This window comes from Hyperolius riggenbachi, chromosome 2 (assembly GCF_040937935.1).
Source record: "Hyperolius riggenbachi isolate aHypRig1 chromosome 2, aHypRig1.pri, whole genome shotgun sequence".
Lineage (NCBI taxonomy): Eukaryota > Metazoa > Chordata > Amphibia > Anura > Hyperoliidae > Hyperolius > Hyperolius riggenbachi.
This window is the reverse complement of record NC_090647.1, coordinates 147,575,588-147,588,272: the sequence shown is the minus strand read 5'-3', so window position 1 is coordinate 147,588,272 and position 12,685 is coordinate 147,575,588. Positions and strand designations below refer to the sequence as shown.

At 62.3% G+C, this 12,685-nt stretch overlaps 47 non-coding genes and 14 pseudogenes across 47 annotated transcripts; all 61 read left to right on the top strand.

The window, feature by feature from the left end:
- Nucleotides 1–28: 28 nt before the first annotated feature.
- LOC137547595 (5S ribosomal RNA) lies at nt 29–147 on the top strand. Its single transcript, XR_011026611.1, has one exon. It is a non-coding gene; the product is annotated as a 5S ribosomal RNA (ribosomal RNA).
- An 83-nt stretch (nt 148–230) lies between these two features.
- LOC137559260 (5S ribosomal RNA) lies at nt 231–349 on the top strand (annotated as a pseudogene).
- Nucleotides 350–432: 83 nt separating this feature from the next.
- LOC137555274 (5S ribosomal RNA) lies at nt 433–551 on the top strand. The gene has a single exon (XR_011027967.1). It is a non-coding gene; the product is annotated as a 5S ribosomal RNA (ribosomal RNA).
- An 83-nt stretch (nt 552–634) lies between these two features.
- On the top strand, nt 635–753 carry LOC137547583 (5S ribosomal RNA). The gene has a single exon (XR_011026610.1). It is a non-coding gene; the product is annotated as a 5S ribosomal RNA (ribosomal RNA).
- An 83-nt stretch (nt 754–836) lies between these two features.
- LOC137555273 (5S ribosomal RNA) lies at nt 837–955 on the top strand. Its single transcript, XR_011027966.1, has one exon. It is a non-coding gene; the product is annotated as a 5S ribosomal RNA (ribosomal RNA).
- Nucleotides 956–1,038: 83 nt separating this feature from the next.
- LOC137557045 (5S ribosomal RNA) lies at nt 1,039–1,157 on the top strand (annotated as a pseudogene).
- An 83-nt stretch (nt 1,158–1,240) lies between these two features.
- On the top strand, nt 1,241–1,359 carry LOC137555272 (5S ribosomal RNA). Its single transcript, XR_011027965.1, has one exon. It is a non-coding gene; the product is annotated as a 5S ribosomal RNA (ribosomal RNA).
- An 83-nt stretch (nt 1,360–1,442) lies between these two features.
- On the top strand, nt 1,443–1,561 carry LOC137555271 (5S ribosomal RNA). The gene has a single exon (XR_011027964.1). It is a non-coding gene; the product is annotated as a 5S ribosomal RNA (ribosomal RNA).
- Nucleotides 1,562–1,644: 83 nt separating this feature from the next.
- LOC137555269 (5S ribosomal RNA) lies at nt 1,645–1,763 on the top strand. The gene has a single exon (XR_011027962.1). It is a non-coding gene; the product is annotated as a 5S ribosomal RNA (ribosomal RNA).
- An 83-nt stretch (nt 1,764–1,846) lies between these two features.
- LOC137555268 (5S ribosomal RNA) lies at nt 1,847–1,965 on the top strand. Its single transcript, XR_011027961.1, has one exon. It is a non-coding gene; the product is annotated as a 5S ribosomal RNA (ribosomal RNA).
- Nucleotides 1,966–2,048: 83 nt separating this feature from the next.
- Nucleotides 2,049–2,167, top strand: LOC137555266 (5S ribosomal RNA). Its single transcript, XR_011027960.1, has one exon. It is a non-coding gene; the product is annotated as a 5S ribosomal RNA (ribosomal RNA).
- Nucleotides 2,168–2,239: 72 nt separating this feature from the next.
- LOC137556685 (5S ribosomal RNA) lies at nt 2,240–2,358 on the top strand. Its single transcript, XR_011029325.1, has one exon. It is a non-coding gene; the product is annotated as a 5S ribosomal RNA (ribosomal RNA).
- An 83-nt stretch (nt 2,359–2,441) lies between these two features.
- LOC137556690 (5S ribosomal RNA) lies at nt 2,442–2,560 on the top strand. The gene has a single exon (XR_011029330.1). It is a non-coding gene; the product is annotated as a 5S ribosomal RNA (ribosomal RNA).
- Nucleotides 2,561–2,643: 83 nt separating this feature from the next.
- LOC137557640 (5S ribosomal RNA) lies at nt 2,644–2,762 on the top strand (annotated as a pseudogene).
- A 275-nt stretch (nt 2,763–3,037) lies between these two features.
- On the top strand, nt 3,038–3,156 carry LOC137556730 (5S ribosomal RNA). Its single transcript, XR_011029369.1, has one exon. It is a non-coding gene; the product is annotated as a 5S ribosomal RNA (ribosomal RNA).
- An 83-nt stretch (nt 3,157–3,239) lies between these two features.
- LOC137547572 (5S ribosomal RNA) lies at nt 3,240–3,358 on the top strand. Its single transcript, XR_011026609.1, has one exon. It is a non-coding gene; the product is annotated as a 5S ribosomal RNA (ribosomal RNA).
- An 83-nt stretch (nt 3,359–3,441) lies between these two features.
- On the top strand, nt 3,442–3,560 carry LOC137547559 (5S ribosomal RNA). The gene has a single exon (XR_011026607.1). It is a non-coding gene; the product is annotated as a 5S ribosomal RNA (ribosomal RNA).
- Nucleotides 3,561–3,643: 83 nt separating this feature from the next.
- LOC137547576 (5S ribosomal RNA) lies at nt 3,644–3,762 on the top strand (annotated as a pseudogene).
- Nucleotides 3,763–3,845: 83 nt separating this feature from the next.
- LOC137559446 (5S ribosomal RNA) lies at nt 3,846–3,964 on the top strand (annotated as a pseudogene).
- An 83-nt stretch (nt 3,965–4,047) lies between these two features.
- On the top strand, nt 4,048–4,166 carry LOC137559456 (5S ribosomal RNA; annotated as a pseudogene).
- An 83-nt stretch (nt 4,167–4,249) lies between these two features.
- Nucleotides 4,250–4,368, top strand: LOC137549448 (5S ribosomal RNA; annotated as a pseudogene).
- Nucleotides 4,369–4,451: 83 nt separating this feature from the next.
- Nucleotides 4,452–4,570, top strand: LOC137548296 (5S ribosomal RNA; annotated as a pseudogene).
- Nucleotides 4,571–4,653: 83 nt separating this feature from the next.
- On the top strand, nt 4,654–4,772 carry LOC137555265 (5S ribosomal RNA). Its single transcript, XR_011027959.1, has one exon. It is a non-coding gene; the product is annotated as a 5S ribosomal RNA (ribosomal RNA).
- Nucleotides 4,773–4,855: 83 nt separating this feature from the next.
- LOC137547547 (5S ribosomal RNA) lies at nt 4,856–4,974 on the top strand. The gene has a single exon (XR_011026605.1). It is a non-coding gene; the product is annotated as a 5S ribosomal RNA (ribosomal RNA).
- Nucleotides 4,975–5,057: 83 nt separating this feature from the next.
- Nucleotides 5,058–5,176, top strand: LOC137555264 (5S ribosomal RNA). Its single transcript, XR_011027958.1, has one exon. It is a non-coding gene; the product is annotated as a 5S ribosomal RNA (ribosomal RNA).
- Nucleotides 5,177–5,259: 83 nt separating this feature from the next.
- Nucleotides 5,260–5,378, top strand: LOC137556728 (5S ribosomal RNA). The gene has a single exon (XR_011029367.1). It is a non-coding gene; the product is annotated as a 5S ribosomal RNA (ribosomal RNA).
- An 83-nt stretch (nt 5,379–5,461) lies between these two features.
- LOC137555263 (5S ribosomal RNA) lies at nt 5,462–5,580 on the top strand. Its single transcript, XR_011027957.1, has one exon. It is a non-coding gene; the product is annotated as a 5S ribosomal RNA (ribosomal RNA).
- Nucleotides 5,581–5,663: 83 nt separating this feature from the next.
- On the top strand, nt 5,664–5,782 carry LOC137547919 (5S ribosomal RNA). The gene has a single exon (XR_011026644.1). It is a non-coding gene; the product is annotated as a 5S ribosomal RNA (ribosomal RNA).
- An 83-nt stretch (nt 5,783–5,865) lies between these two features.
- On the top strand, nt 5,866–5,984 carry LOC137547536 (5S ribosomal RNA). The gene has a single exon (XR_011026602.1). It is a non-coding gene; the product is annotated as a 5S ribosomal RNA (ribosomal RNA).
- Nucleotides 5,985–6,067: 83 nt separating this feature from the next.
- On the top strand, nt 6,068–6,186 carry LOC137555262 (5S ribosomal RNA). Its single transcript, XR_011027956.1, has one exon. It is a non-coding gene; the product is annotated as a 5S ribosomal RNA (ribosomal RNA).
- A 275-nt stretch (nt 6,187–6,461) lies between these two features.
- Nucleotides 6,462–6,580, top strand: LOC137547525 (5S ribosomal RNA). The gene has a single exon (XR_011026599.1). It is a non-coding gene; the product is annotated as a 5S ribosomal RNA (ribosomal RNA).
- An 83-nt stretch (nt 6,581–6,663) lies between these two features.
- Nucleotides 6,664–6,782, top strand: LOC137556793 (5S ribosomal RNA). Its single transcript, XR_011029431.1, has one exon. It is a non-coding gene; the product is annotated as a 5S ribosomal RNA (ribosomal RNA).
- An 83-nt stretch (nt 6,783–6,865) lies between these two features.
- Nucleotides 6,866–6,984, top strand: LOC137547514 (5S ribosomal RNA). The gene has a single exon (XR_011026596.1). It is a non-coding gene; the product is annotated as a 5S ribosomal RNA (ribosomal RNA).
- Nucleotides 6,985–7,067: 83 nt separating this feature from the next.
- Nucleotides 7,068–7,186, top strand: LOC137555261 (5S ribosomal RNA). Its single transcript, XR_011027955.1, has one exon. It is a non-coding gene; the product is annotated as a 5S ribosomal RNA (ribosomal RNA).
- An 83-nt stretch (nt 7,187–7,269) lies between these two features.
- Nucleotides 7,270–7,388, top strand: LOC137559546 (5S ribosomal RNA). Its single transcript, XR_011029808.1, has one exon. It is a non-coding gene; the product is annotated as a 5S ribosomal RNA (ribosomal RNA).
- Nucleotides 7,389–7,471: 83 nt separating this feature from the next.
- Nucleotides 7,472–7,590, top strand: LOC137555260 (5S ribosomal RNA). The gene has a single exon (XR_011027954.1). It is a non-coding gene; the product is annotated as a 5S ribosomal RNA (ribosomal RNA).
- An 83-nt stretch (nt 7,591–7,673) lies between these two features.
- Nucleotides 7,674–7,792, top strand: LOC137555259 (5S ribosomal RNA). Its single transcript, XR_011027953.1, has one exon. It is a non-coding gene; the product is annotated as a 5S ribosomal RNA (ribosomal RNA).
- Nucleotides 7,793–7,875: 83 nt separating this feature from the next.
- LOC137547648 (5S ribosomal RNA) lies at nt 7,876–7,994 on the top strand (annotated as a pseudogene).
- An 83-nt stretch (nt 7,995–8,077) lies between these two features.
- LOC137555257 (5S ribosomal RNA) lies at nt 8,078–8,196 on the top strand. Its single transcript, XR_011027951.1, has one exon. It is a non-coding gene; the product is annotated as a 5S ribosomal RNA (ribosomal RNA).
- Nucleotides 8,197–8,279: 83 nt separating this feature from the next.
- LOC137547745 (5S ribosomal RNA) lies at nt 8,280–8,398 on the top strand (annotated as a pseudogene).
- Nucleotides 8,399–8,481: 83 nt separating this feature from the next.
- On the top strand, nt 8,482–8,600 carry LOC137556727 (5S ribosomal RNA). Its single transcript, XR_011029366.1, has one exon. It is a non-coding gene; the product is annotated as a 5S ribosomal RNA (ribosomal RNA).
- An 83-nt stretch (nt 8,601–8,683) lies between these two features.
- Nucleotides 8,684–8,802, top strand: LOC137549701 (5S ribosomal RNA; annotated as a pseudogene).
- An 83-nt stretch (nt 8,803–8,885) lies between these two features.
- LOC137556726 (5S ribosomal RNA) lies at nt 8,886–9,004 on the top strand. The gene has a single exon (XR_011029365.1). It is a non-coding gene; the product is annotated as a 5S ribosomal RNA (ribosomal RNA).
- Nucleotides 9,005–9,087: 83 nt separating this feature from the next.
- Nucleotides 9,088–9,206, top strand: LOC137555256 (5S ribosomal RNA). Its single transcript, XR_011027950.1, has one exon. It is a non-coding gene; the product is annotated as a 5S ribosomal RNA (ribosomal RNA).
- Nucleotides 9,207–9,289: 83 nt separating this feature from the next.
- LOC137559534 (5S ribosomal RNA) lies at nt 9,290–9,408 on the top strand. Its single transcript, XR_011029807.1, has one exon. It is a non-coding gene; the product is annotated as a 5S ribosomal RNA (ribosomal RNA).
- Nucleotides 9,409–9,491: 83 nt separating this feature from the next.
- On the top strand, nt 9,492–9,610 carry LOC137556584 (5S ribosomal RNA). The gene has a single exon (XR_011029228.1). It is a non-coding gene; the product is annotated as a 5S ribosomal RNA (ribosomal RNA).
- An 83-nt stretch (nt 9,611–9,693) lies between these two features.
- LOC137555255 (5S ribosomal RNA) lies at nt 9,694–9,812 on the top strand. Its single transcript, XR_011027949.1, has one exon. It is a non-coding gene; the product is annotated as a 5S ribosomal RNA (ribosomal RNA).
- Nucleotides 9,813–9,895: 83 nt separating this feature from the next.
- LOC137559523 (5S ribosomal RNA) lies at nt 9,896–10,014 on the top strand. Its single transcript, XR_011029806.1, has one exon. It is a non-coding gene; the product is annotated as a 5S ribosomal RNA (ribosomal RNA).
- Nucleotides 10,015–10,097: 83 nt separating this feature from the next.
- On the top strand, nt 10,098–10,216 carry LOC137555254 (5S ribosomal RNA). Its single transcript, XR_011027948.1, has one exon. It is a non-coding gene; the product is annotated as a 5S ribosomal RNA (ribosomal RNA).
- Nucleotides 10,217–10,299: 83 nt separating this feature from the next.
- Nucleotides 10,300–10,418, top strand: LOC137556717 (5S ribosomal RNA). The gene has a single exon (XR_011029356.1). It is a non-coding gene; the product is annotated as a 5S ribosomal RNA (ribosomal RNA).
- Nucleotides 10,419–10,501: 83 nt separating this feature from the next.
- LOC137555253 (5S ribosomal RNA) lies at nt 10,502–10,620 on the top strand. The gene has a single exon (XR_011027947.1). It is a non-coding gene; the product is annotated as a 5S ribosomal RNA (ribosomal RNA).
- An 83-nt stretch (nt 10,621–10,703) lies between these two features.
- Nucleotides 10,704–10,822, top strand: LOC137556725 (5S ribosomal RNA). The gene has a single exon (XR_011029364.1). It is a non-coding gene; the product is annotated as a 5S ribosomal RNA (ribosomal RNA).
- Nucleotides 10,823–10,905: 83 nt separating this feature from the next.
- On the top strand, nt 10,906–11,024 carry LOC137555252 (5S ribosomal RNA). The gene has a single exon (XR_011027946.1). It is a non-coding gene; the product is annotated as a 5S ribosomal RNA (ribosomal RNA).
- An 83-nt stretch (nt 11,025–11,107) lies between these two features.
- On the top strand, nt 11,108–11,226 carry LOC137557052 (5S ribosomal RNA; annotated as a pseudogene).
- An 83-nt stretch (nt 11,227–11,309) lies between these two features.
- On the top strand, nt 11,310–11,428 carry LOC137547881 (5S ribosomal RNA; annotated as a pseudogene).
- Nucleotides 11,429–11,511: 83 nt separating this feature from the next.
- On the top strand, nt 11,512–11,630 carry LOC137556724 (5S ribosomal RNA). Its single transcript, XR_011029363.1, has one exon. It is a non-coding gene; the product is annotated as a 5S ribosomal RNA (ribosomal RNA).
- Nucleotides 11,631–11,713: 83 nt separating this feature from the next.
- On the top strand, nt 11,714–11,832 carry LOC137555251 (5S ribosomal RNA). The gene has a single exon (XR_011027945.1). It is a non-coding gene; the product is annotated as a 5S ribosomal RNA (ribosomal RNA).
- An 83-nt stretch (nt 11,833–11,915) lies between these two features.
- Nucleotides 11,916–12,034, top strand: LOC137559511 (5S ribosomal RNA). Its single transcript, XR_011029805.1, has one exon. It is a non-coding gene; the product is annotated as a 5S ribosomal RNA (ribosomal RNA).
- Nucleotides 12,035–12,117: 83 nt separating this feature from the next.
- On the top strand, nt 12,118–12,236 carry LOC137555250 (5S ribosomal RNA). The gene has a single exon (XR_011027944.1). It is a non-coding gene; the product is annotated as a 5S ribosomal RNA (ribosomal RNA).
- Nucleotides 12,237–12,319: 83 nt separating this feature from the next.
- LOC137556723 (5S ribosomal RNA) lies at nt 12,320–12,438 on the top strand. Its single transcript, XR_011029362.1, has one exon. It is a non-coding gene; the product is annotated as a 5S ribosomal RNA (ribosomal RNA).
- Nucleotides 12,439–12,521: 83 nt separating this feature from the next.
- LOC137558991 (5S ribosomal RNA) lies at nt 12,522–12,640 on the top strand (annotated as a pseudogene).
- Nucleotides 12,641–12,685: the final 45 nt, after the last annotated feature.

Below are 12,685 nucleotides of genomic sequence, written 5' to 3'. Positions count from 1 at the left end.
AAGGCGCCGGAACGGCGCCTTGGAGGTTGCCTGCGGCCACACTAAGCCGAAAGCGCCCGCTCTCGTCAGATCGCGGAAGCTAAGCGGCTTCAGGCCTGGTTAGTAGCTGCATGGGAGACCGGCTGTGAACCCCAGGTGCTGCAGGCATTGTTTTGGGTTTGAGGCCCAATGGCTATGAGCACGCGTGGGAAGCCTCACCTTCAAGGCGCCGGAACGGCGCCCTGGAGGTTGCCTGCGGCCACACTAAGCCGAAAGCGCCCGCTCTTGTCAGATCGCGGAAGCTAAGCGGCTTCAGGCCTGGTTAGTAGCTGCATGGGAGACCGGCTGTGAACCCCAGGTGCTGCAGGCGTTGTTTTGGGTTTGAGGCCCAATGGCTATGAGCACGCGTGGGAAGCCTCACCTTTAAGGCGCCGGAACGGCGCCTTGGAGGTTGCCTGCGGCCACACTAAGCCGAAAGCGCCCGCTCTCGTCAGATCGCGGAAGCTAAGCGGCTTCAGGCCTGGTTAGTAGCTGCATGGGAGACCGGCTGTGAACCCCAGGTGCTGCAGGCGTTGTTTTGGGTTTGAGGCCCAATGGCTATGAGCACGCGTGGGAAGCCTCACCTTCAAGGCGCCGGAACGGCGCCTTGGAGGTTGCCTGCGGCCACACTAAGCCGAAAGCGCCCGCTCTCGTCAGATCGCGGAAGCTAAGCGGCTTCAGGCCTGGTTAGTAGCTGCATGGGAGACCGGCTGTGAACCCCAGGTGCTGCAGGCATTGTTTTGGGTTTGAGGCCCAATGGCTATGAGCACGCGTGGGAAGCCTCACCTTCAAGGCGCCGGAACGGCGCCCTGGAGGTTGCCTGCGGCCACACTAAGCCGAAAGCGCCCGCTCTCGTCAGATCGCGGAAGCTAAGCGGCTTCAGGCCTGGTTAGTAGCTGCATGGGAGACCGGCTGTGAACCCCAGGTGCTGCAGGCGTTGTTTTGGGTTTGAGGCCCAATGGCTATGAGCACGCGTGGGAAGCCTCACCTTCAAGGCGCCGGAACGGCGCCCTGGAGGTTGCCTGCGGCCACACTAAGCCGAAAGCGCCCGCTCTCGTCAGATCGCGGAAGCTAAGCGGCTTCAGGCCTGGTTAGTAGCTGCATGGGAGTCCGGCTGTGAACCCCAGGTGCTGCAGGCATTGTTTTGGGTTTGAGGCCCAATGGCTATGAGCACGCGTGGGAAGCCTCACCTTCAAGGCGCCGGAACGGCGCCCTGGAGGTTGCCTGCGGCCACACTAAGCCGAAAGCGCCCGCTCTCGTCAGATCGCGGAAGCTAAGCGGCTTCAGGCCTGGTTAGTAGCTGCATGGGAGACCGGCTGTGAACCCCAGGTGCTGCAGGCGTTGTTTTGGGTTTGAGGCCCAATGGCTATGAGCACGCGTGGGAAGCCTCACCTTCAAGGCGCCGGAACGGCGCCCTGGAGGTTGCCTGCGGCCACACTAAGCCGAAAGCGCCCGCTCTCGTCAGATCGCGGAAGCTAAGCGGCTTCAGGCCTGGTTAGTAGCTGCATGGGAGACCGGCTGTGAACCCCAGGTGCTGCAGGCGTTGTTTTGGGTTTGAGGCCCAATGGCTATGAGCACGCGTGGGAAGCCTCACCTTCAAGGCGCCGGAACGGCGCCTTGGAGGTTGCCTGCGGCCACACTAAGCCGAAAGCGCCCGCTCTCGTCAGATCGCGGAAGCTAAGCGGCTTCAGGCCTGGTTAGTAGCTGCATGGGAGACCGGCTGTGAACCCCAGGTGCTGCAGGCGTTGTTTTGGGTTTGAGGCCCAATGGCTATGAGCACGCGTGGGAAGCCTCACCTTCAAGGCGCCGGGACGGCGCCCTGGAGGTTGCCTGCGGCCACACTAAGCCGAAAGCGCCCGCTCTCGTCAGATCGCGGAAGCTAAGCGGCTTCAGGCCTGGTTAGTAGCTGCATGGGAGACCGGCTGTGAACCCCAGGTGCTGCAGGCGTTGTTTTGGGTTTGAGGCCCAATGGCTATGAGCACGCGTGGGAAGCCTCACCTTCAAGGCGCCGGAACGGCGCCTTGGAGGTTGCCTGCGGCCACACTAAGCCGAAAGCGCCCGCTCTCGTCAGATCGCGGAAGCTAAGCGGCTTCAGGCCTGGTTAGTAGCTGCATGGGAGACCGGCTGTGAACCCCAGGTGCTGCAGGCGTTGTTTTGGGTTTGAGGCCCAATGGCTATGAGCACGCGTGGGAAGCCTCACCTTCAAGGCGCCTTGGAGGTTGCCTGTGGCCACACTAAGCCGAAAGCGCCCGCTCTCGTCAGATCGCGGAAGCTAAGCGGCTTCAGGCCTGGTTAGTAGCTGCATGGGAGACCGGCTGTGAACCCCAGGTGCTGCAGGCATTGTTTTGGGTTTGAGGCCCAATGGCTATGAGCACGCGTGGGAAGCCTCACCTTCAAGGCGCCGGAACGGCGCCCTGGAGGTTGCCTGCGGCCACACTAAGCCGAAAGCGCCCGCTCTCGTCAGATCGCGGAAGCTAAGCGGCTTCAGGCCTGGTTAGTAGCTTCATGGGAGACCGGCTGTGAACCCCAGGTGCTGCAGGCGTTGTTTTGGGTTTGAGGCCCAATGGCTATGAGCACGCGTGGGAAGCCTCACCTTCAAGGCGCCGGAACGGCGCCTTGGAGGTTGCCTGCGGCCACACTAAGCCGAAAGCGCCCGCTCTCGTCAGATCGCGGAAGCTAAGCGGCTTCAGGCCTGGTTAGTAGCTGCATGGTAGACCGGCTGTGAACCCCAGGTGCTGCAGGCATTGTTTTGGGTTTGAGGCCCAATGGCTATGAGCACGCGTGGGAGGCCTCACCTTCAAGGCGCCGGAACGGCGCCCTGGAGGTTGCCTGCGGCCACACTAAGCCGAAAGCGTCAGATCGCGGAAGCTAAGCGGCTTCAGGCCTGGTTAGTAGCTGCATGGGAGACCGGCTGTGAACCCCAGGTGCTGCAGGCGTTGTTTTGGGTTTGAGGCCCAATGGCTATGAGCACGCGTGGGAAGCCTCACCTTCAAGGCGCCGGAACGGCGCCTTGGAGGTTGCCTGCGGCCACACTAAGCCGAAAGCGCCCGCTCTCGTCAGAGCGCGGAAGCTAAGCGGCTTCAGGCCTGGTTAGTAGCTGCATGGGAGACCGGCTGTGAACCCCAGGTGCTGCAGGCATTGTTTTGGGTTTGAGGCCCAATGGCTATGAGCACGCGTGGAAAGCCTCACCTTCAAGGCGCCGGAACGGCGCCCTGGAGGTTGCCTGCGGCCACACTAAGCCGAAAGCGCCCGCTCTCGTCAGATCGCGGAAGCTAAGCGGCTTCAGGCCTGGTTAGTAGCTGCATGGGAGACCGGCTGTGAACCCCAGGTGCTGCAGGCATTGTTTTGGGTTTGAGGCCCAATGGCTATGAGCACGCGTGGGAAGCCTCACCTTCAAGGCGCCGGAACGGCGCCCTGGAGGTTGCCTGCGGCCACACTAAGCCGAAAGCGCCCGCTCTCGTCAGATCGCGGAAGCTAAGCGGCTTCAGGCCTGGTTAGTAGCTGCATGGGAGACCGGCTGTGAACCCCAGGTGCTGCAGGCATTGTTTTGGGTTTGAGGCCCAATGGCTATGAGCATGCGTGGGAAGCCTCACCTTCAAGGCGCCGGAACGGCGCCCTGGAGGTTGCCTGCGGCCACACTAAGCCGAAAGCGCCCGCTCTCGTCAGATCGCGGAAGCTAAGCTGCTTCAGGCCTGGTTAGTAGCTGCATGGGAGACCGGCTGTGAACCCCAGGTGCTGCAGGCGTTGTTTTGGGTTTGAGGCCCAATGGCTATGAGCACGCGTGGGAAGCCTCACCTTCAAGGCGCCGGAACGGCGCCCTGGAGGTTTCCTGCGGCCACACTAAGCTGAAAGCGCCCGCTCTCGTCAGATCGCGGAAGCTAAGCGGCTTCAGGCCTGGTTAGTAGCTGCATGGGAGACCGGCTGTGAACCCCAGGTGCTGCAGGCGTTGTTTTGGGTTTGAGGCCCAATGGCTATGAGCACGCGTGGGAAGCCTCACCTTCAAGGCGCCGGAACGGCGCCTTGGAGGTTGCCTGCGGCCACACTAAGCCGAAAGCGCCCGCTCTCGTCAGAGCGTGGAAGCTAAGCGGCTTCAGGCCTGGTTAGTAGCTGCATGGGAGACCGGCTGTGAACCCCAGGTGCTGCAGGCATTGTTTTGGGTTTGAGGCCCAATGGCTATGAGCACGCGTGGGAAGCCTCACCTTCAAGGCGCCGGAACGGCGCCCTGGAGGTTGCATGCGGCCACACTAAGCCGAAAGCGCCCGCTCTTGTCAGATCGCGGAAGCTAAGCGGCTTCAGGCCTGGTTAGTAGCTGCATGGGAGACCGGCTGTGAACCCCAGGTGCTGCAGGCGTTGTTTTGGGTTTGAGGCCCAATGGCTATGAGCATGCGTGGGAAGCCTCACCTTCAAGGCGCCGGAACGGCGCCTTGGAGGTTGCCTGCGGCCACACTACGCCGAAAGCGCCCGCTCTCGTCAGAGCGCGGAAGCTAAGCGGCTTCAGGCCTGGTTAGTAGCTGCATGGGAGACCGGCTGTGAACCCCAGGTGCTGCAGGCATTGTTTTGGGTTTGAGGCCCAATGGCTATGAGCACGCGTGGGAAGCCTCACCTTCAAGGCGCCGGAACGGCGCCCTGGAGGTTGCCTGCGGCCACACTAAGCCGAAAGCGCCCGCTCTCGTCAGATCGCGGAAGCTAAGCGGCTTCAGGCCTGGTTAGTAGCTGCATGGGAGACCGGCTGTGAACCCCAGGTGCTGCAGGCGTTGTTTTGGGTTTGAGGCCCAATGGCTATGAGCACGCGTGGGAAGCCTCACCTTTAAGGCGCCGGAACGGCGCCTTGGAGGTTGCCTGCGGCCACACTAAGCCGAAAGCGCCCGCTCTCGTCAGATCGCGGAAGCTAAGCGGCTTCAGGCCTGGTTAGTAGCTGCATGGGAGACCGGCTGTGAACCCCAGGTGCTGCAGGCATTGTTTTGGGTTTGAGGCCCAATGGCTATGAGCACGCGTGGGAAGCCTCACCTTCAAGGCGCCGGAACGGCGCCCTGGAGGTTGCCTGCGGCCACACTAAGCCGAAAGCGCCCGCTCTCGTCAGATCGCGGAAGCTAAGCGGCTTCAGGCCTGGTTAGTAGCTGCATGGGAGACCGGCTGTGAACCCCAGGTGCTGCAGGCGTTGTTTTGGGTTTGAGGCCCAATGGCTATGAGCACGCGTGGGAAGCCTCACCTTCAAGGCGCCGGAACGGCGCCTTGGAGGTTGCCTGCGGCCACACTAAGCCGAAAGCGCCCGCTCTCGTCAGAGCGCGGAAGCTAAGCGGCTTCAGGCCTGGTTAGTAGCTGCATGGGAGACCGGCTGTGAACCCCAGGTGCTGCAGGCATTGTTTTGGGTTTGAGGCCCAATGGCTATGAGCACGCGTGGGAAGCCTCACCTTCAAGGCGCCGGAACGGCGCCCTGGAGGTTGCCTGCGGCCACACTAAGCCGAAAGCGCCCGCTCTCGTCAGATCGCGGAAGCTAAGCGGCTTCAGGCCTGGTTAGTAGCTGCATGGGAGACCGGCTGTGAACCCCAGGTGCTGCAGGCGTTGTTTTGGGTTTGAGGCCCAATGGCTATGAGCACGCGTGAGAAGCCTCACCTTCAAGGCGCCGGAACGGCGCCTTGGAGGTTGCCTGCGGCCATACTAAGCCGAAAGCGCCCGCTCTCGTCAGAGCGCGGAAGCTAAGCGGCTTCAGGCCTGGTTAGTAGCTGCATGGGAGACCGGCTGTGAACCCCAGGTGCTGCAGGCATTGTTTTGGGTTTGAGGCCCAATGGCTATGAGCACGCGTGGGAAGCCTCACCTTCAAGGCGCCGGAACGGCGCCCTGGAGGTTGCCTGCGGCCACACTAAGCCGAAAGCGCCCGCTCTCGTCAGATCGCGGAAGCTAAGCGGCTTCAGGCCTGGTTAGTAGCTGCATGGGAGACCGGCTGTGAACCCCAGGTGCTGCAGGCATTGTTTTGGGTTTGAGGCCCAATGGCTATGAGCACGCGTGGGAAGCCTCACCTTCAAGGCGCCGGAACGGCGCCCTGGAGGTTGCCTGCGGCCACACTAAGCCGAAAGCGCCCGCTCTCGTCAGATCGCGGAAGCTAAGCGGCTTCAGGCCTGGTTAGTAGCTGCATGGGAGACCGGCTGTGAACCCCAGGTGCTGCAGGCGTTGTTTTGGGTTTGAGGCCCAATGGCTATGAGCACGCGTGGGAAGCCTCACCTTCAAGGCGCCGGAACGGCGCCTTGGAGGTTGCCTGCGGCCACACTAAGCCGAAAGCGTCAGATCGCGGAAGCTAAGCGGCTTCAGGCCTGGTTAGTAGCAGCATGGGAGACCGGCTGTGAACCCCAGGTGCTGCAGGTGTTGTTTTGGGTTTGAGGCCCAATGGCTATGAGCACGCGTGGGAAGCCTCACCTTCAAGGCGCCGGAACGGCGCCTTGGAGGTTGCCTGCGGCCACACTAAGCCGAAAGCGCCCGCTCTCGTCAGATCGCGGAAGCTAAGCGGCTTCAGGCCTGGTTAGTAGCTGCATGGGAGACCGGCTGTGAACCCCAGGTGCTGCAGGCATTGTTTTGGGTTTGAGGCCCAGTGGCTATGAGCACGCGTGGGAAGCCTCACCTTCAAGGCGCCGGAACGGCGCCCTGGAGGTTGCCTGCGGCCACACTAAGCCGAAAGCGCCCGCTCTCGTCAGATCGCGGAAGCTAAGCGGCTTCAGGCCTGGTTAGTAGCTACATGGGAGACCGGCTGTGAACCCCAGGTGCTGCAGGCGTTGTTTTGGGTTTGAGGCCCAATGGCTATGAGCACGCGTGGGAAGCCTCACCTTCAAGGCGCCGGAACGGCGCCTTGGAGGTTGCCTGCGGCCACACTAAGCCGAAAGCGCCCGCTCTCGTCAGATCGCGGAAGCTAAGCGGCTTCAGGCCTGGTTAGTAGCTGCATGGGAGACCGGCTGTGAACCCCAGGTGCTGCAGGCATTGTTTTGGGTTTGAGGCCCAATGGCTATGAGCACGCGTGGGAAGCCTCACCTTCAAGGCGCCGGAACGGCGCCCTGGAGGTTGCCTGCGGCCACACTAAGCCGAAAGCGCCCGCTCTCGTCAGATCGCGGAAGCTAAGCGGCTTCAGGCCTGGTTAGTAGCTGCATGGGAGACCGGCTGTGAACCCCAGGTGCTGCAGGCGTTGTTTTGGGTTTGAGGCCCAATGGCTATGAGCACGCGTGGGAAGCCTCACCTTCAAGGCGCCGGAACGGCGCCTTGGAGGTTGCCTGCGGCCACACTAAGCCGAAAGCGCCCGCTCTCGTCAGATCGCGGAAGCTAAGCGGCTTCAGGCCTGGTTAGTAGCTGCATGGGAGACCGGCTGTGAACCCCAGGTGCTGCAGGCATTGTTTTGGGTTTGAGGCCCAATGGCTATGAGCACGCGTGGGAAGCCTCACCTTCAAGGCGCCGGAACGGCGCCCTGGAGGTTGCCTGCGGCCACACTAAGCCGAAAGCGCCCGCTCTCGTCAGATCGCGGAAGCTAAGCGGCTTCAGGCCTGGTTAGTAGCTGCATGGGAGACCGGCTGTGAACCCCAGGTGCTGCAGGCGTTGTTTTGGGTTTGAGGCCCAATGGCTATGAGCACGCGTGGGAAGCCTCACCTTCAAGGCGCCGGAACGGCGCCCTGGAGGTTGCCTGCGGCCACACTAAGCCGAAAGCGCCCGCTCTCGTCAGATCGCGGAAGCTAAGCGGCTTCAGGCCTGGTTAGTAGCTGCATGGGAGACCGGCTGTGAACCCCAGGTGCTGCAGGCGTTGTTTTGGGTTTGAGGCCCAATGGCTATGAGCACGCGTGGGAAGCCTCACCTTCAAGGCGCCGGAACGGCGCCTTGGAGGTTGCCTGCGGCCACACTAAGCCGAAAGCGCCCGCTCTCGACAGAGCGCGGAAGCTAAGCGGCTTCAGGCCTGGTTAGTAGCTGCATGGGAGACCGGCTGTGAACCCCAGGTGCTGCAGGCATTGTTTTGGGTTTGAGGCCCAATGGCTATGAGCACGCGTGGGAAGCCTCACCTTCAAGGCGCCGGAACGGCGCCCTGGAGGTTGCCTGCGGCCACACTAAGCCGAAAGCGCCCGCTCTCGTCAGATCGCGGAAGCTAAGCGGCTTCAGGCCTGGTTAGTAGCTGCATGGGAGACCGGCTGTGAACCCCAGGTGCTGCAGGCGTTGTTTTGTGTTTGAGGCCCAATGGCTATGAGCACGCGTGGGAAGCCTCACCTTCAAGGCGCCGGAACGGCGCCTTGGAGGTTGCCTGCGGCCACACTAAGCCGAAAGCGCCCGCTCTCGTCAGAGCGCGGAAGCTAAGCGGCTTCAGGCCTGCTTAGTAGCTGCATGGGAGACCGGCTGTGAACCCCAGGTGCTGCAGGCATTGTTTTGGGTTTGAGGCCCAATGGCTATGAGCACGCGTGGGAAGCCTCACCTTCAAGGCGCCGGAACGGCGCCCTGGAGGTTGCCTGCGGCCACACTAAGCCGAAAGCGCCCGCTCTCGTCAGAGCGCGGAAGCTAAGCGGCTTCAGGCCTGGTTAGTAGCTGCATGGGAGACCGGCTGTGAACCCCAGGTGCTGCAGGCATTGTTTTGGGTTTGAGGCCCAATGGCTATGAGCACGCGTGGGAAGCCTCACCTTCAAGGCGCCGGAACGGCGCCCTGGAGGTTGCCTGCGGCCACACTAAGCCGAAAGCGCCCACTCTCGTCAGAACACGGAAGCTAAGCGGCTTCAGGCCTGGTTAGTAGCTGCATGGGAGACCGGCTGTGAACCCCAGGTGCTGCAGGCGTTGTTTTGGGTTTGAGGCCCAATGGCTATGAGCACGCGTGGGAAGCCTCACCTTCAAGGCGCCGGAACGGCGCCTTGGAGGTTGCCTGCGGCCACACTAAGCCGAAAGCGCCCGCTCTCGTCAGAGCGCGGAAGCTAAGCGGCTTCAGGCCTGGTTAGTAGCTGCATGGGAGACCGGCTGTGAACCCCAGGTGCTGCAGGCATTGTTTTGGGTTTGAGGCCCAATGGCTATGAGCACGCGTGGGAAGCCTCACCTTCAAGGCGCCGGAACGGCGCCCTGGAGGTTGCCTGCGGCCACACTAAGCCGAAAGCGCCCGCTCTCGTCAGATCGCGGAAGCTAAGCGGCTTCAGGCCTGGTTAGTAGCTGCATGGGAGACCGGCTGTGAACCCCAGGTGCTGCAGGCGTTGTTTTGGGTTTGAGGCCCAATGGCTATGAGCACGCGTGGGAAGCCTCACCTTCAAGGCGCCGGAACGGCGCCTTGGAGGTTGCCTGCGGCCACACTAAGCCGAAAGCGCCCGCTCTCGTCAGATCGCGGAAGCTAAGCGGCTTCAGGCCTGGTTAGTAGCTGCATGGGAGACCGGCTGTGAACCCCAGGTGCTGCAGGCATTGTTTTGGGTTTGAGGCCCAATGGCTATGAGCACGCGTGGGAAGCCTCACCTTCAAGGCGCCGGAACGGCGCCCTGGAGGTTGCCTGCAGCCACACTAAGCCGAAAGCGCCCGCTCTCGTCAGATCGCGGAAGCTAAGCGGCTTCAGGCCTGGTTAGTAGCTGCATGGGAGACCGGCTGTGAACCCCAGGTGCTGCAGGCGTTGTTTTGGGTTTGAGGCCCAATGGCTATGAGCACGCGTGGGAAGCCTCACCTTCAAGGCGCCGGAACGGCGCCTTGGAGGTTGCCTGCGGCCACACTAAGCCGAAAGCGCCCGCTCTCGTCAGATCGCGGAAGCTAAGCGGCTTCAGGCCTGGTTAGTAGCTGCATGGGAGACCGGCTGTGAACCCCAGGTGCTGCAGGCGTTGTTTTGGGTTTGAGGCCCAATGGCTATGAGCACGCGTGGGAAGCCTCACCTTCAAGGCGCCGGAACGGCGCCTTGGAGGTTGCCTGCGGCCACACTAAGCCGAAAGCGCCCGCTCTCGTCAGATCGCGGAAGCTAAGCGGCTTCAGGCCTGGTTAGTAGCTGCATGGGAGACCGGCTGTGAACCCCAGGTGCTGCAGGCATTGTTTTGGGTTTGAGGCCCAATGGCTATGAGCACGCGTGGGAAGCCTCACCTTCAAGGCGCCGGAACGGCGCCCTGGAGGTTGCCTGCGGCCACACTAAGCCGAAAGCGCCCGCTCTCGTCAGATCGCGGAAGCTAAGCGGCTTCAGGCCTGGTTAGTAGCTGCATGGGAGACCGGCTGTGAACCCCAGGTGCTGCAGGCGTTGTTTTGGGTTTGAGGCCCAATGGCTATGAGCACGCGTGGGAAGCCTCACCTTCAAGGCGCCGGAACGGCGCCTTGGAGGTTGCTTGCGGCCACACTAAGCCGAAAGCGCCCGCTCTCGTCAGATCGCGGAAGCTAAGCGGCTTCAGGCCTGGTTAGTAGCTGCATGGGAGACCGGCTGTGAACCCCAGGTGCTGCAGGCATTGTTTTGGGTTTGAGGCCCAATGGCTATGAGCACGCGTGGGAAGCCTCACCTTCAAGGCGCCGGAACGGCGCCCTGGAGGTTGCCTGCGGCCACACTAAGCCGAAAGCGCCCGCTCTCGTCAGATCGCGGAAGCTAAGCGGCTTCAGGCCTGGTTAGTAGCTGCATGGGAGACCGGCTGTGAACCCCAGGTGCTGCAGGCGTTGTTTTGGGTTTGAGGCCCAATGGCTATGAGCACGCGTGGGAAGCCTCACCTTCAAGGCGCCGGAACGGCGCCTTGGAGGTTGCCTGCGGCCACACTAAGCCGAAAGCGCCCGCTCTCGTCAGAGCGCGGAAGCTAAGCGGCTTCAGGCCTGGTTAGTAGCTGCATGGGAGACCGGCTGTGAACCCCAGGTGCTGCAGGCATTGTTTTGGGTTTGAGGCCCAATGGCTATGAGCACGCGTGGGAAGCCTCACCTTCAAGGCGCCGGAACGGCGCCCTGGAGGTTGCCTGCGGCCACACTAAGCCGAAAGCGCCCGCTCTCGTCAGATCGCGGAAGCTAAGCGGCTTCAGGCCTGGTTAGTAGCTGCATGGGAGACCGGCTGTGAACCCCAGGTGCTGCAGGCGTTGTTTTGGGTTTGAGGCCCAATGGCTATGAGCACGCGTGGGAAGCCTCACCTTCAAGGCGCCGGAACGGCGCCTTGGAGGTTGCCTGCGGCCACACTAAGCCGAAAGCGCCCGCTCTCGTCAGATCGCGGAAGGTAAGCGGCTTCAGGCCTGGTTAGTAGCTGCATGGGAGACCGGCTGTGAACCCCAGGTGCTGCAGGCATTGTTTTGGGTTTGAGGCCCAATGGCTATGAGCACGCGTGGGAAGCCTCACCTTCAAGGCGCCGGAACGGCGCCCTGGAGGTTGCCTGCGGCCACACTAAGCCGAAAGCGCCCGCTCTCGTCAGATCGCGGAAGCTTAGCGGCTTCAGGCCTGGTTAGTAGCTGCATGGGAGACCGGCTGTGAACCCCAGGTGCTGCAGGCGTTGTTTTGGGTTTGAGGCCCAATGGCTATGAGCACGCGTGGGAAGCCTCACCTTCAAGGCGCCGGAACGGCGCCTTGGAGGTTGCCTGCGGCCACACTAAGCCGAAAGCGCCCGCTCTCGTCAGAGCGCGGAAGCTAAGCGGCTTCAGGCCTGGTTAGTAGCTGCATGGGAGACCGGCTGTGAACCCCAGGTGCTGCAGGCATTGTTTTGGGTTTGAGGCCCAATGGCTATGAGCACGCGTGGGAAGCCTCACCTTCAAGGCGCCGGAACGGCGCCCTGGAGGTTGCCTGCGGCCACACTAAGCCGAAAGCGCCCGCTCTCGTCAGATCGCGGAAGCTAAGCGGCTTCAGGCCTGGTTAGTAGCTGCATGGGAGACCGGCTGTGAACCCCAGGTGCTGCAGGCGTTGTTTTGGGTTTGAGGCCCAATGGCTATGAGCACGCGTGGGAAGCCTCACCTTCAAGGCGCCGGAACGGCGCCTTGGAGGTTGCCTGCGGCCACACTAAGCCGAAAGCGCCCGCTCTCGTCAGATCGCGGAAGCTAAGCGGCTTCAGGCCTGGTTAGTAGCTGCATGGGAGACCGGCTGTGAACCCCAGGTGCTGCAGGCATTGTTTTGGGTTTGAGGCCCAATGGCTATGAGCACGCGTGGGAAGCCTCACCTTCAAGGCGCCGGAACGGCGCCCTGGAGGTTGCCTGCGGCCACACTAAGCCGAAAGCGCCCGCTCTCGTCAGATCGCGGAAGCTAAGCGGCTTCAGGCCTGGTTAGTAGCTGCATGGGAGACCGGCTGTGAACCCCAGGTGCTGCAGGCGTTGTTTTGGGTTTGAGGCCCAATGGCTATGAGCACGCGTGGGAAGCCTCACCTTCAAGGCGCCGGAACGGCGCCTTGGAGGTTGCCTGCGGCCACACTAAGCCGAAAGCGCCCGCTCTCGTCAGAGCGCGGAAGCTAAGCGGCTTCAGGCCTGGTTAGTAGCTGCATGGGAGACCGGCTGTGAACCCCAGGTGCTGCAGGCATTGTTTTGGGTTTGAGGCCCAATGGCTATGAGCACGCGTGGGAAGCCTCACCTTCAAGGCGCCGGAACGGCGCCCTGGAGGTTGCCTGCGGCCACACTAAGCCGAAAGCGCCCGCTCTCGACAGATCGCGGAAGCTAAGCGGCTTCAGGCCTGGTTAGTAGCTGCATGGGAGACCGGCTGTGAACCCCAGGTGCTGCAGGCGTTGTTTTGGGTTTGAGGCCCAATGGCTATGAGCACGCGTGGGAAG